Raw genomic sequence first — 16875 nt, forward strand, 5'->3', positions numbered from 1 at the left:
TCTCCTGGCGGCAAGCATCCTGGGGCTTGCGCTGCCTCAGGAGCTCCCCTTTGGAGTAGGCTGCCTGGACTATGCCCTGACATCCTTCACTTTGTCACTGTGCCCAAATGTCTAGTAGGAGTTCATCTGTTTCCCCAGCACAGTGAAGCCAGCAGCCTTCCCCGGGTGTGGTCAGCGACTGTCCTCTGACCCCTCACTCAATTTGGGGTGCTTCCTGGTGGTGGGAGGCAGGAGGCAGACTGTGTGCCTCTGAAGAGTGAGGCCTATGAGGCTCACTGCTCTCAGGGTCTGTGGGCTGCAGAGAGGAAGAAGGAAAGGTGGCTGCAGACCCCCTCCAAGAGCCACTTGATTCCTGGGAATACTCTGGCGGTTGGCAGCCCTGTTATTTGTCTAGGGACTGTAGCAATCAAGAAAGGGTCTGAAGCATATAAAGAACAATGCATTTTAAGGTCAGAGAGCAGATGCTCTTATTAAAGATATTGTTAGTGGGATTGAACCCAGGGGCGCCTTCCATTCCCAGCCCTTTTAATTTTGAGGCAGGGTCCTGCAGAATTGCATGGGACTCTGCTAAGTTGTTGAGGCTGGCCTCAAACTGAGCCTTCGAGTGGCAGGGATCGCAATCCTGGCACCACACCCTGCGGAGGGTAGATCCTGCCAAGCAGCATTCGCTCCCAGTTTCTTCTGCATACCTGTCACCTGCACTTCAGCCACTAGGTGTCAGCAGGGCACCGCGCGCTCATGTGCCAGACCCAGGCTGGCTCAGGCGGGGCCCAGGAATTTCATTCAGCAAGAGTTAGCAAGGTTTTGTGATTTCTTCTTCGTCTGCCCTGTGATTGTCTTTTCACTGCTGTTTCTTCGTTCTCTGACTTTCTTTCTCCCATGGGTCAGAATATCACCCAGTGGTTGGAAGGATTTTTGACAGTGTTTCACCGCATTAACTCAGTTCTCTGCCGGAACCTCTGACCCTGTCATGATCCGACCTTCAGCGCTCCTTTCCTATAAAAGGGCTTGCTTTGTCTTTTAAAATAATATTCTAGTATTGTTATTGTTATGTTTATAATTTGGTACTGGGGGATTGAACCACTGAGTCACACCCCCAGTCCTTTTTATTTTTTATTTTGAGACAGTCTTGCTAAGTTGCTGAGGCTGGCTTTGAATTTGTGAGCCTCCTGCCTCAGCCCCTGGAGCCACAGGGATTACAGGTGTGTGCCACTGCTACCGGCTCCCCCAAAATTTTAACATGAATTGAAAGGGGAAAATTTTCCAGTACCCTAAAGTATAAAACAGATGAAGAGGAAAATCAAGGATATTTAGTTGGCACAGTATGTAATTTAGTTGCCACAGTATTTAATTTAGTTGCCTGTCATTAAATCAACATATATGGATGGAGACTACTGTGATCAAGTGGGAGTAAAAGAAATCACAATCAACCCAGCATGAATCAGAACTAGAGTAAGCACAAGCTTAATAAAACTTAAAATCTTTAGAACATGAGAACTTACAAATATTTTTGAGAAAAAGATGTATTAAGCTTGTGTTGCCTCACAACAGTGGGGTAACTCTAGTTCTCTATAATGTGTTACATATTTTATGAATAACTAGAAAAGAGAAGCTCAAAGGCTCCAAAGAGCAAGTCATGATAAGGAACTTACAGTGCTCGTTACTCCAATTTGATCGGTACATTTTTTATAAGCATGGAAATATCACAGTATATTCCATAAATATATACAGTTATTATGCATTAATTTTTACATGTTTAAGGAGAGGGAAGTGTTAACTACTCTGATTTGAGCATTTTATTTTGTTTATATGTATCAAATATCTCACAGTCCCATACATTTACACAATTAAGATGATAACTATTGTAAAATATTTATAAAACTAGCTCTATTGAGGTGCAGTTTATATCCCATAAACACCCATTTGAAGAATGTAAGTCAACCATCATCCTAGTATGGTCTTAGAACTTTCATTACCCCCTAAAAATCCCTCATGCCCCTTTGCACACAATTAGTTTTTAAATTTGGTTGCTGCAAGATGCACTTGCAGAAAACCAATATTTAATTTGTTTACTGGGAGAAAATGTTTTTCTTCCTCTTGTCAGTGTTTCTCCAAATCCCCTACTCAAATTTAATTCACAGCCTGTTACATCCAGCAGATTTCTCTCCATGTCCCCACAGTCTTGTGGCCTCATTCACCACTCTGGGCCTTTGTTCATGCTAGTATCCTTGCCCAGCACCCTTGTTATGGTTTAGGTGTGAGGCACCCCCCAAAAGCTCATGTGTGGAGCAAGGCAAGAAGGTTTAGAGGAGACATGATCAGGTTAGGAGGCCTTAATCTAATCAGGGTTAAGGATTATGGCTATGGATTAACCCGGTAGTGTGGCTGGAGGAGATGGGTCATCGCGGGGTGTGCCTTTGGGGTATATATTTTGTTAGCTGAGTTTAGTCTCTCCCTCTGCTTCCTGATTATCAGTATCCTGAGCCACATTCCTCTCCCTCACTCTTCTGCCATGATGTTCTACCTCCCCTCCAGCCCAGAGCAATGGAGTTGGCCATCTACAGACTGAAACCTCTGAAACCATGAGCCCCAAATAAACTTTTCTTCCTTTAATTGTTTTTGTCAGGTTGATCACAAAAGCAAAAAAGGTAACACAACCCTCCTTGGTCCAACTCACTGACCAGATCTTTCTCTCCATTAGGCTGTAGCCCAGAGTGCACCATCTCCAAACAGCCTCCAGTATGCACCTTCTCCTACCACAGCATCACACCCCAGCCTCCCACTTCATAGCCTCTGGCTGATGGAACCTGTTTGGTAGAGCCTGAGTGTACTTCATTTCTCTGTGGTTTAGCTTTGAATCCTTTGAGGCTAGAATAATCAGAAAACACTCCTTTGTCCAGTGCTCCTGAACCCCTGGGGCTCAATTCAACAAACCTGGGTTGACCAGGCATTTGGCTGAACATTTGACGGAGCAGTGGAAGGATAATTTGGTTAGAGTGGAAGCGATCGACTCTGCTGAACACCAAGCAGTCAGGTCAAATTCAAGATTAGAGGGGAGAATGGATTTGGTATATCTAGTGACCTTCTAAATTCTAAAGGGGAGAGGGAAGGAGTAAAATGTGCCCAGGCACTATTTGCCAGATTTTTTTTTTTTTTTTGCATACCATATTTTACATAAATCTGAAAAGTTTTCGAAGACCTGTGACTGTGCCCTTCAGGCTCTGCCCCAGTGCCTTTTCCTTTGCTTCCTTTTGCTGTGATACATCTTAGCCAGGAGCAGGATTATATGTTGACCACCGGGAGTGCCTGCACCAGATCATCAGACCTGGTCTTGGGACCCTCAAAGTGGGGGAATGGAAAGCGTTATACTTTGGATATGAGGTTTCCCTAGAAGAACTCGTGTGTTAGGCAATGCAGGAAAGTTCAGAGGTGAAATGAATAGATTATGAAGCTGTAACCTAATCAGTGCATTAATCTATTTGATGAATTGATTGCATGTATTACTGGGTGGTAAGTGTAGGCAGGTCGGGGCAAGGCTGGAGGAATTAGGTCACTGGGGGTGTGCCTTTGGGGATTTTATCTTATCCCTGGCTCCTTGCTCTCTGCTTCCTGGTGGTCATGACCTGAGCAGCTTTGTCCACCTTTCCCTTCTCCTTTGAGACCCAGTGCAATGGAGTTGACTGAACCTCTGAAACTGTGAGCCCAAAGTGGATTTTCTTCCTCTAAACTGTTCTCATCATGTACTTTGGTCACAGAGACACAAAGCCAACTAACCCAGGAAGCACATTGCATGATTAAAGAGCAAGGTTTGACTGAAATGTAAGGGACTTAGGAAAAAATTCTAGAAAAGCATATTGTGAATGTCCTATCAAATATATTTTTGTTTTTCAAATCAAACTCATTCCATTTCAGTTAGGGAGAACACTTTTTGTGTTATTTTCATTCTTTAAAATGTTTTGAATTTTCTTCCCATAATATGATGCAGGATATGATTCCTCTCAGTGACTGTTCCTTGCTCAAGTATTCTGTTCTTGTTGGGTGGAGTGGTTTGTAAATGTCATTAGATCTTGTTGGCTGTTGTTTTTGTTCAGTTCTTCTGCATCCTTGCTGATTTTCTATGAACTTGATCTCTCAGTTATGAAGAGAAGAGCTTTAAAATCTCCAACTTTAACTGTGAATTCATCCGTTTCCTTTCAGTTGTATCCTATTTTGCTTCATCTATTTTGAAACTGTCTTGTTAGAAAGATGCACATTAAGACTCTTACATCTTCTTTGCGAATTATCTATTTTATCATTATATAATTAATGTTTCTCTTTATCCCTAATAATTTTTCTTGCTTAGAAACACTTTTTCTGAAAGTTGCTCCACTTTCTTTTGATTAGTGTTGGCATGGTACAACCTTTCCCATCTTTTGTTTTCAATGTACCCACTTTTAAATATTATGCTTGAAGTAAGTTTCTTATAGACAAAGTATAGTTAGGGCATTTTAAGTACCTGTTCTGATGGTCTCTGTCTTTTAATTGGTGTGTGTAGGCCATGTATATTTAATGTTGTTATTGATGTGTTTGTATTCATGTCTGTTATTTTATCATTTGTTTTCTGTTTGTTTTGTATCTTTCCTCTCCTTTCCCCTTATCCTGTCTTCTCTTTGGTAATCCAAATACTTTTTAGTCTTCTATTTTAATTTACCAGTTGAATTTTTGACTACAGCTTGTTGTATAGTTTATTTTTAGTGGTTTCTCTAGAGATTGCAATGTTAGTATTTTACATTTCACCATCTGCTAGTAATTAATGGTTTTACTACCTTAAGTGGAATTTAGAAGCCTTACAAATGTAAGTCCTTTTATTCTCCAGCATTCATTTTGTAGTTGTCCTGTGTATAACATCAGCACATAACACAGAAAATTCTATCTGTCAGGCAACACAACATTTCTTTCTCATGCTTTCCTTTCAACACTCATAGTACTTTAAGGGGTTCAAGAGAGTAAGGTAATATTGTATTGTATTTATATTTTGTTTTCTTTTCTTCTTTTTTCCCCCTGTACTGGGGGTTGAGCCCAGGGGTGCCCTACCACTGTTCTACATCCCCAGCTTTTTGCATTTTAGATTTTATTTTGAGACAGGGTCTGACTAAGTTGCCCAGGCTGACCTTGAACTTGTGATCCTCCTTCCTCAGCTTCCTGAGTAGCTGGGATCCTCGACATGCCCCACCTTGCCCAGCTTGTTTCTCTTTCTTCACACCTGATGATCAAATTTACTCTCTATTATCATTCAGCATGTGTCTGCTGATTAATTCAGTCATGTGAAATTGTCTTTATTCTACCTCATAACAGAAATATTTTCACTGGATATAGAACTCTGGGTTGCTATCTTCTTATTTATTTAGTCCCTTTAAATTGTGTCTTTTTCTTTGATTCTCCATAGCTTCATAATCATTCTGATCATCATTCCCTTGTATGAAGTGCACTATCCATGGATTCATTTGAATTTAGGGTTTTGCTTAGCTCGTTGAACCTGTAAGTTTTCGTTGCCAAATTTGGAGCTTTCAGTATTTATTTCTTCAAATACACAGCTTATAAATCTACTGTGTGTCTGTCTGCCCATCTCTCCGCTGCTCACTTGATGCCTGTGCCTCTCTCTGGATCTTGTTGATGAAGTTCCAGCCTCTTCCTGCTGCTGTTCAGGTCCTGGAGGTTTTGTCTGTTTTCTCAGTCATTTCTTCTCTGTTTTTCATATCAGACGATTTCTGTTGTTCTGTCTGAGCTCAGTGACTGCTTCGTCATCTCAATTCCACTACGGAGCCCTTCTTGTGAAACATTTATTACAGCATCTGTAGTTTGATAATTTGTATTTAGTTCTTCTTCTCTTATATTTCCATTCTTTTGAAGAATGTTTGCCTTGTGGAATAGTCAAAATCATCCAGAAAGAAGTACAAAGTTGTAGTTTTGCATTTCTTTTTTAAAGAAATTTTTAATAGAAATATATTTTTAGTTGTATATGGACACAATACCATTTTTTTATGTGGTGCTGAGGATGGAACTCAGTGTCTCTCATGTGTGAGGCAAGTGCTCTACCACTGAGCTACAGCCCCAGCTCCAGTTTTGCACTTCTTAACTTATTACAAAGCTACAGGAGTGTAAACAATGTGGTACTGGCATACAGATAAGTAGACTGATGGAATATCAGAAATAAGAGAAATCCAGATGTAAGCCTTCACATTAAATGTCAAATGATTTTGATAAAGGAACAAGACAATTCAATGCAGGAAAGGGCAGTCTTTTCAACAAGTAGTGGTGGGAAAAGTGGATAGCCACAGGCAAAAGATGAAGTTGGATCCTTACCTTACACCTTATGCAAAAATGAACACAAAATGACCTAAAGGCCTAGATATAAGAGTTAAAGCCATAAGACTCCTAGAAGAAAATGGCAAAACAGTCCTGATGTTGCATTTGGCAATGATCTCTTGATATGACCTGAGAGGCTCAGGCCACAAAGGGAAAAGAATAAACAAATTGGATTCATCTAATTAAAAAAACTTTTATGTTATCAAGACACTATCAACAGAATAAAAAGACAGCCCACAGGATGGGAGAAATTTTGGCAAATCATATATCTAGGAAATTAATATCCAGAATATATAGAAAACTTGTAAAATACAATTCAGAAACCAAAAACTCAATTGGAAAATGGACAAAGACCTTGAATAGACATATTTTTTTAAAGAAGATATACCCAAGGATGATAAGCACATGAAACAATGCTTAACCTCACTATTAGAAGAGTGCAAATCAAAACCATAATTAGATGCATTTTTGCACTGATTAAGATGCCAGATATATATATGTATATGGAGAGAGAGAGAGAAATACTAACAAAGATGTGAAGAACCTGGAAGCCCTGTGCACTGGTGGTGGGAATCTGAAGAAGTGAGGCCACTGTGGAATACAGTTTGGTGGTCCCTCAAAGAATTAAGTACATAATTATCTTCCTGATTCCCTTTCTGGGTACATTTCCAAAACAGCTGAAAGCAGGGACTAGAACATTGGTCCACCCACATTCACATCAGCATTATTTGCAGTAGTCAAAGGGTGAACAAGCCCAGGAACCTGTTAATGGATGTAAAGACAAGCACCATGTGGTGCAGGCACACACTGAGGTGAAGGCGATTCTGACATACCACGATGTGGGTCAGCACTGAGGGCGTGGTACTGAGTGTACGGAGACAGCCACAAAGGATATCTATTTTTTCATTGCATGGGTAGTTAATTTATAGAAACAAATAGAATAGAGGCCACCAGGAGCTGAGGAGGGTGGGGAAGGAGGAGCTGGTGTTCAATGGGAATAAGTGAAAATGTTCTGGATAGTGGGCTGGAGCTGTAGCTCAGTGACAGAGCGCTTGCCTAGCATGTGTGAGGCACTGGTTCCATCCTCAGTTGCACATAAAAATAAATAAATGCAATAAAGTTATTGTGTCCATCTACAACAAAAATATTTTTTAAAAAGTTCTGGATACTGATGGTGGAGGTGGTTGCCTAACAATGTGTCTGTGCTTAATGCCACTAAAATGTGCACTTAATGGTGAAGATGGTAAGTTTTTATATCATGTAAATAGTCACCCTCTGTATTTTCAGAGTTTGCGGGTTTTGGATCTGTAGATCCAACCAATTGGGCATGGAAAATATTTGAAAAAAACAATTCCACAAAGTTTCTAAAGGTAAAACATGGATTTCAGACAGGCCAGGCACTTCCCTGAGCCCCTGTGAATGGCTTCGGGTGCAGGCACTTCCTGCCCTGGCTTCCTGCCATTTCACAGGCTGGTTTCTCTCCCTGACAGCTGAGCTAAGTTCCTCCCTCTTCTTATTCCTGGGCTGTTTTATTAGGCCTGCATCAGCCCTGCCTGCAATAAACATATGCAGACAGGTTTTTGTTTTTGTTTTTGTTTTTGTTTTTTTTTTGTCAATTTTCTCTAACAATGTGGCCTAACAACTATTTACATAGCATTTGCTCCGTTTTAGGTAGAATAGGTTATTTAAAATAAATTGGTCGATGTGTGTAAATTACATGTAAATATTTTCTGTAAGGGACTTGAGCATCCATGGATTTGGTGTCCTTGGGAGTCCTGGAAGCAATCCCATGTGGACACTGATGGGTGACTATGTTTCACTACAATATAGAAGTATTTTGTGAACTTAATGAAATTGAACTTGTTAATTCAATGACATTTGTGTCCAACACCATTGATTATTATCTGGCAGTTATGATATTTCGTGGAGTATGATTCTCAATCAATGAGTGGGGGAATCTCCTTAAGCCACATCAGCATCTTGAGCCTGCTACCTAGCCTGAGAGGAGTCTAGCGGAAGGAAGCTTTTACTTCTCCAGTTAGACTGAGGCTTCATCCAGGTGTAAACCGCCGAGGCCAGGAAGGCGAGGGCGACCTCAGCAACGCGTCGGGCCTGGAGAGCAAACCCTTTCCACTCTTCAGCTTTCAGCCCAAAGTGTGTCCTGTCTTTAACCCTCTTTGCGACCTTCCTGGGTGGGTCTTCTGCCCAGACGAGAACTCATGCTCTGACCCACACCTGCGGGAGACATCCCGGGACGGTGGTGTCCCTGCAGCCAGTTGGAGCGGCGCCCCAGCGCCTGCTGCGAAGGCGGGAAAATGCTGCACCTGAATCAGCGCAACCTTATTAGAGAGTACATGCGACTCACACTCACTCTGGAAACAAGGACCCAACATACAACGCGACCGGATCCCCTCGTTTCTTAGGTCGGGTGGACAGAAGCGGGAGCGCGACTTGCGCTTGGCGGGAGGTCCGGGAGGACGCGTGGGGCGACGCCCGAAGGCGACTACACCAGGTGGCGCTGTGCACCCCCAGGACGCGCCCGAACGCGGGAGGGCGTCTCTCCCGGGCGGGTGGGAACCCGGAATCCGAAAGGGGCGAGGAGAGGCGGCCGGTCTCGTCGGCCCGGCAGCCCGCACGCCTGCAGGAGGCGCCCGACCCGTGCCGGTGGCCGCGGTCCTCAGGGACAGGCTCCGCGGGGCGATGGGGAACGGCCTGCCCGGGGCGAGCGGGCCGCGTCCAGGGTGGGCGGGCTCCCAGGAGGAGCGGCGCCGGCGCCCTCAGGTGAAAGTCAGAAGCAGCCCGTCCTCTGCGCCCCATCCAGGAGCCCGCGTCCTCCCGGCCGCCTGCCACAGGGCGCCCTTAGTTCTCTAGGTCGCTGTCCTTGCTGTCGCGCCCCTTCCCCTTCCTCCCCCTGTGCTTCCGCGCACCTGGGATTCTCCCCGGGCGCCATCTCCAGAACCTCCCTGGAGGCTGGAGGCTGGAACCCGGAGGCGCATTTGCTGCTGCCCACTTTGAGGGAGCTGCTGTCCAGGCACCACATCCCGCGGCTCATCAAAGAAACATGGTCTAGTGTTGCTTTCTAGGTGGTGCTTCACACACACACACACACACACACACACACACACACGGTGCTTCACACACACACACACACACACAGGTGGTGCTTCACACACACACACAAACGTGGTGCTTCACACACACACACACAAACTCAGGTGGTGTTTCTCACACACACCTGGTGTTTCACAAACACACACTCACAGGTGGTACTTCACACACACAGGTGGTACGTCACACACACGTACTTCACACACACACAGGTGGTACTCCACACACAGATTCATTTAGTCGGGAAAGAAGTTTAAAGCTTTAAGGTTTTTGTTGTTGTTCATTGTTTTATTTATATTGTCAGATTTTGTCTGTCCAGGTTTTGAATAGGGGGGGGGGAGGTTTCCCAAGCATGGGTTTGGGGTCATCTCCCTTATGAGCATCATCCACTGTGCACATCCAGTGTGCCACTGAGCAAGGTCGGGGTGAAGGCTGGTTCTCCTCCCACCCAAGGTCCGGTCATGATGGCTTCGGGACAGGGGAGTCCTGGGAAGCGCATCCCCGGGTGATCTTGTTGTGCGAATGGCCTGCACTCACAGTCCTGGGTGGTGTGGTCTGCCGCACATCTTGGCAATCTACTGTGTGGCTCCCAGGGCACAGCAAGCAGGAAGACGCAAGATGGACAGGACAGAGAATGCCACAGTGAGGAGGCTCGGGAGCACAGGAGAGGTGCTGCCCATGGCACCTCGGATTCTGCAGGAGGCTCCTTTCTACTAAGTCGAAGGCGTGCACGCTACAGCACCGATCAGAGCGCAGCACAGTGAGCACAGAGCTGAGCCTCGCTCACCAGGGGCCGGACGCACTGGGCCTGCTGGCACCTGCTGAGCTTTCCTGACCCCTGCGCAGTGGCTTGGTTCACAACAGCTCCCCACAAATAGGTGATCATGCTGTGACCTCTGCAGCGCCCCGGTGATAGGAATTCTCAGCTCCTTTGTGATCTTCAGGGTCACCGTCCATCCTCGGTGAGCTCCATCCTCGACCGCAGTGTCATTGTGCAGGGTCACCCCTTTCTGCATTTCTCTGTCTTTTAAAACACAAGGAGAATAGGTGGTGGAAGACCAGCCATGCCTGGGATCTGCAGGTTCACCGTCCTGGCATCCTCGGAGGCTGGAGAGGGTGAAGGGAGGAAGAGGGAGGTGTGGCCGAGAAAGGCTCAAGGGGGGCTCATTGGCTCTGCTCCAAGGCCCTGTCACCTAGGAGAGGGTCACCTAGGAGAGGGGCGTCGCTCATCTGTGCGTTAACTCATCTCCCGCAGGACACTTCCTCATAGCACCTTGTCACCGCCATCGGCACAAAGAGTGCTTGCGTTTCAACGAGTGTGACAATTCGACTGGCACCTGTCTACCCAGCAGACTGTCATCCCTGCGAAGGAGGGCCTGGGTCTGTTCTGTGTGCCTCACCTCTGTGTCCCGGCCACCCGGCCCAGCGCAGTCACAGAGAGGGCCCTTGGTGCCCTTGGGGTACAGTGCAGATCTGTCTCTGAGTGGCTGGGTCCTGCCCTCCAATCTCACCAACTCCTTGGAAATGCTCTAGAGGAGATGTGGGTGCCGGTCGGGAATGGGGAGAGCAGCGGCCCCGAAGGCACGGACTCACTGAGTCTTTCAGCAGATATTTACTGAGAAGTCTTGATGGGTTGGGTGCTGGGGAGACAGTGGGATATTCAGGGTCCCCTCCACCTGTCCCTGCTCTTTGGCATTTACTAGCTAACGAGGGAGACAGGCCTAGAGAAACGCATCCAAACATGGGTGTGCAGTCACACTGAGTCAGCACCTCCACACAGTGAAGCCAGGAAGTGGGCGTCTCTACAAAAGTGTCCACCGGTGGGTGCAGCCTGGAGCGGAGGACTTGAGAAGCCTTCCCACAGGTGGAGAAGCTTCTGCTCGGAGTCAAAGGAAGCCTGAAGGGGCCTCTGCAAAGAGCTTCCTCGAGACCTGAGAAGAGAAGATGACTGGGACCCTGTCAGCAGGAGAACCTTGTGCCAAGACAGGTGCAGAGGTCAGAGAGGCCCCTTGGGGTCAAGGGCTTTAGTGATTGTTTTTTAAAAATGCATGATCTTGAAATACAGCAGAGGATGGCAGGAGAGCTGTGTCAGTTGTCTACTGCTGCATAACAAATGACCCCAAAACATAGTGCCATAGGACAACTGGCATTATTACCTCAGAATTATGTGGGTCAAGAATTTGGTCATGGCTCGGTTGGCTCCTGGTTGGGGTACTTGTGGGGTAGGAACTTCAGAGGCCATTGCAAGAACCTGGACCAGGGTGTCTTCCAGGGTCCTGGGGAACTGGTGGGTGTGTTGGAGGGATACTTAGGAGGTACAGCCGATGGTACTAGGTCAGAGCTGGGTTGGATTGGGGAAGACAGGGTCCTTATGGGGCACTCCCTGGGGTCTGTCTTGTACGCCGGGCAGACAGTGGTCCCTACCATTCACAAGGATGGGGAACAGGAGACGAGGTTCAGGCTAAGGGAGAAAGGATGGGAGTTCCACGTCAGAGGGATTGGTCTAGGAGCCATGCACAAGAGACTCTGGGTCACCTTCCTGGACATGCCGAGCATATGGGCAGGGTCTAAATCTTGGGCTTCAAGGTGAGGTCCGTGTTTGAGATTTAAAAGTGGAATCATCAGCACATTGCTCCACACTGATGTGAGGAACGTGTGGGGTGATGAGAGATGGATCTGGGACTGAGCTTGGTGAGCTCTGCTTGCCATGGTGGGCAGAGAGTAGCCTGTAAGAAGGCAGATGAGACAGGACCAGAGCAGACAGAGATCATGAAATGACACTTTCTAAGCCAAATAATCTGCTTAAATGCCTTGCATCTGTAGCGGGGGCAGATTTACTCCTAGGCACTCTCATGACAAGATCCATTCAGTCCCATTCAGCCATCGGATGGGCAGCCGTTATTCTCCTCATCATATGAGGGGGAAACCATCTCAGCCACAGGGATCTGGGCACAGGGCAAGCGCTCAGACCTAGGAGTGGGAGCCGAGCCAGGCCTCTTGGGCCTCTACCCCATCCACTGCATCACAGTAGCCTTGGGATTTTTATCCAAGGGGTTGCCCAGACTCTTTTGACCTACTGATCTAGACTCTCCTGGGACTGGGATTCTGATGTCTGTTTTTAAAGATGTTTCCAAGCCCAATGCAGCCAATCTAGGGGCCTGCAGATGGAGCCAACACCCCTCCGGCCACTCCCTGGGCTCTTGGAGTAAGCCAGATAATAAGAGTCTGTCAGTATTTCATAAAGAAGAATGAAATGATGGCATTGCTGGTATGTGCATGGAATTGTAGACTATCATGCTAAGTAGAACAGGCCAGCCCTCCAAAACCATGTTTTTCTGATATGTGGGTGTTGACTCACAATATGGGGGGGGAGGGAAGAATAGAGGTTCATTGGATTAGACAAAGGGGAACGGAGGGAAGGGATGGGGATGGGAATGGGAAAGACAGTAGAATGAATGAGATAAAACTTTCCTGTGTTCACATAGGAACAGACGAGCAGCATAACTCCACATCACATGCAACTGCAAGAATGGGAGGTTATACTCCAAGTGTGCATAACATGTCAAAATGCACTCTACTGTCATGCGTATCTGAGAAGAACCAATGAAATCTTAAAAAGCAGTCTGGCAGTATTTGATGTGGCAGTGACCCCTCCATGGCTGGGATCTTTAGCATCCTGTATCAGTGTGTGCTTCATAGGCATGTACCCATGAGTGTGGCCTCAGAGGCCCTCACCCTACCCACCTCCCAGCAGCCTTTGACGCTGTCAGCCACTCCCTCCTTCCTGAAGTCTCCTCCGTGGGCTCCTCTGTGGTGTATGTACCACAGGCTCTCTGGGCAATAAGGGGCTGAGGAAATATTCTTGTGGCTTCTTGAGTGACATCCTGAGTGAGGTCTTCATGACACTGATATATGGTGACATCATGAAAAGACTGCATTCTGATTGATCAATGGTGACCTTTGTGGTACTAATAACCAAAAGAAAACCCTTACTGACCCATGAGCCAGCAAAAGGAGACAGTGACCCCACCCCGCCCCGCTCTCAGCATCCTGAAAACAAAAACAAGCAGCCAGCCAGCAGGGAGACAATGGAGCACTCCCTGAACCTGCCTGAAGAAGCAGTTTAGGCAGCCTGGGCATATGAGTAAATCAACCCCGCCCACAACAAATGCAAGGCATTTCAATATGCGACAACCCAATTACTTTGGATTAGAAAGCTTATTCAGGAGCTAAATTGCTTCTAGGTGTGCTTCCTTCAGCCAGCTGTTGAGGATTTTCAAGTGCAAAGGGTTTGGCATCCTAGATCCCTTTTGGTGCCCATCCAAGGGTGCACTGTTTTGTAAGGCAGGGGTTTTGAGCGCATCTCTCAGAGCTGCAGATTTCAGCTGCACAGCCAGAGCATTTAGGAGGATGATCCTGAGAATGTGGTTTGAATGATGGGATGTGCTCACAGTTTTGTGGAGGGAGTTGTTTGTACGGTATGTAGTCCACGTGGGGCACAGGCTGGAACTGTTTTAAGATGACTGGCAGTTGCAGCAGACTCCTCTTGAAAAAGCAGAGAGATGATGCAGTCTGAAATTATGCAGTCAAAGAAATCAGGAGAGGAATTCTGAGCAGGGAAAGGAGATAGCTGAGAGGGTAGCTAGAGGCCCCCATGTTCCCCATGAACCTTGACTTCAACAGACTGTTCTTCTGTCCCACAATCACCCTAGTACTTTCCCATCAAAACTATCATTACCACAAGGGACAGGCACTAACATTTATTTCTACTTCACATGCCTTTTCTTATTTAATAATCAAACAACCTTATGAGGTCATTATTCACATTCTGAGATGTGGGAATTAAGGTGCAAAGTCATGTGGTGAGAGGTGATGGAGACAAGATTCTTACTTGAGAAGCCCATGGATTTGCCGCCATGGTGTTCCACCTCTACCCCCAGGGGCTTGCTCCCGGACACTGCAGCAGCTGGGCTGGTATGTCCCACTTCTGCCTGTCCCTTCTTCTCATTGATGATGGCTCTGTCAGCCACACCTCTCTGAGGTCATGTCTTGTCCAGAAAGATGACATAATTTAAAAATGTCATTTTATAGAAAATAATCAGCCAGGTATGGTGGTGCAGACCTGTAATCCCAGCAACTCTAGAGGCTGAGGCAGGAGAACTGCAAGTTCAAATCTGGCCTCACAAACTTAGTGAGGCCCTAAGCAAGTTAGGGAGACACTATCTCAAAATAAAAAAATAGAAAGGGTTGAGGATGTGACCAAGTGATTAAGCACCCCTGAGCCCAAACCCCAGTATTACAAACAAAAACAAAACCAAAACCAAACAACAACAACAAAACAAAACCCAGGTGGCAAATGTGTTAAAAAATTTAAAATGAAAACCAGACCCTATGTTTCTTCTATATAGACCACCACATTCTGAATATGTCATCAGGTCACATAACTACCCAGAATCTTGTTCCTAATCAAGGGGTAGTGAATGATGTGAATCTATGCGTATTATTAGACAGCTGATCATGATGTTGTTTTAGCACATATAGCACTGAAATATAGCGACAAGCTGTGCATGCTTAGTGTTGGACTATTTTCTTTTTTCTTTTTTTTTTTTTTTGTGGTACTGGGGATCAAACCCACAACCTTGTGCCAACTAAGCTATCTCCCCAGCCCCTTAGTGTTGGACTTTTAATTCAACCTCATATAAAGGCACATTTCTAATGGAGACTGTTGACACTTTTATGAGCCCAGGTGGTAAGCACCCTTGCTCTTCCCTCCATGCATTAATTTTGAAGTGAAATAGTCATAATTTTTATTTTTTATTTTTAAAAGAAACTTTTTAATTCATAGTAAGCCATTATCTAGCTTTTCTGGTAACTTTATAAACTCTTCTTTCCTTGGGAAGATGCAGGCTACAGGCAGCATTCACACTCAGTGAAACCTGCATGCGTAGATGAAAACTTAGTCCTTTGTTTCAAGATTTTCCTCTACTGAACATCTTGGAACTTGCCTTCCCATTGCAGCATGAAAGTCTTCTTAAAAAACCAAAGCACTGTTAGTGGCTTCAGAAACTTGAAAAGTGTGTAAACTAGATAATTAGTTTTCAAAGAACCAGCAGTTTGTGTACTAGGGAAGCAATAGAGAGTGAATGTTTTCATAGTTAACTCCCAGTTTTAAAAAATCAGTACAAATATTGGCAAAATATAGTAGATAGGCTTTGGTTGGAGTTGGGAGACTGAACAAGAAGTTCACCTGAGTGGGTCTTCATTTCCTCGCTGTAAAATGGATGAATTGCATCAGTTAACTCGCACATCTTTCCTGCAGCCTTTGACCCCCAGAAGAGCAGTGTTCTTCACTCTGTTTTACTGGACATGTCGCAGCCTGTATGAAAGGGTAGAGAAAAACATGTCATCACGGAGGTTCCAGAAAGGAAGTGGCTTGAAGGATTCTCATTCTGGTTCTAAGCACCTCCATGGTCCTTGGGAAATTCACTTAAACTCTTTGAGCCTTACATGTTTTTCGAAAGTCAGAAATAAAGACATTTATTTACCCATAGTGAAAGCTTCTTATGCCATTCATTTGCAACCATTAACAAAAAGTGACTTCACTGAGAAGATTCACCTTCACTAGGAAGCTAGTGAGGTCTTTAAATCATTCTGAAAAAATATGAAAGATTACATGATAAATCAGGTGTGGTGGCCCACCTGCGATCCCCATGCAGGGGAGGCTGGGACAGGAGGGTCACAGGAGTCCAGGAGCTCTAGACCATCCTGTGCCACATTACAAAAAGTCTACGTGGTATAATGATAAAATGTCATCCTGTCATTGAAATTTATGATTTTTGTACTTGTGTGGATGCAACACAGGAAAATGTGGAAGTATGAGGAGGTTTAGGAGTTGACTGCCCCAAGTGTCTTCAAGTCACTTTTCGATAATGGTTATCAATGAATGGTGCAGGAAGCTTCAATAGGTATAAACTTTAAGATTTGTAAGAAAACATTTGGTTCATATATATATGTATATATATATATATATATATATATATATATATAATATATTTTAAGTTGTAGATGGACACAATGCCTTTATTTTATTTACTTATTTATATGTGGTGCTGAGAATCGGATCCAGTGCCTCACACGTGATTGGCAAGTGCTCTACCACTGAGCTGCAACCCCAGCCCCCTGGGTTCATATATTTGATCAGTGTACTCAGATTTTATTGTGCTAGATAGGCATTATATTGTTCTAATGTAGTATGACCAAATCAATGAAATCCTTGTAACACTGGTGACATGTGCTCATTTCCTGTCCTAGTGCTAGTAATAAATGAACCATTTGTTGAAGAGGCTATCTTTTCTCCATTGCATATTTTTGGCCCCTTTGTCTAGTATGAGAAAATTGTATTTATTTGGGTTTGTGTCCGTG

General features: G+C 45.2%; 1 pseudogene; it reads right to left on the reverse strand.

Moving 5' to 3' along the window:
* The window catches only part of LOC124973871 (malignant T-cell-amplified sequence 1-like), an 88193-nt pseudogene extending 78808 nt beyond the window's left edge, over window positions 1–9385 (reverse strand).
* Between the last annotated feature and the right edge of the window lie 7490 nt (window positions 9386–16875).

Source organism: Sciurus carolinensis, unplaced genomic scaffold, assembly GCF_902686445.1.
Source record: "Sciurus carolinensis unplaced genomic scaffold, mSciCar1.2, whole genome shotgun sequence".
In the NCBI taxonomy this organism is placed as follows: domain Eukaryota; kingdom Metazoa; phylum Chordata; class Mammalia; order Rodentia; family Sciuridae; genus Sciurus; species Sciurus carolinensis.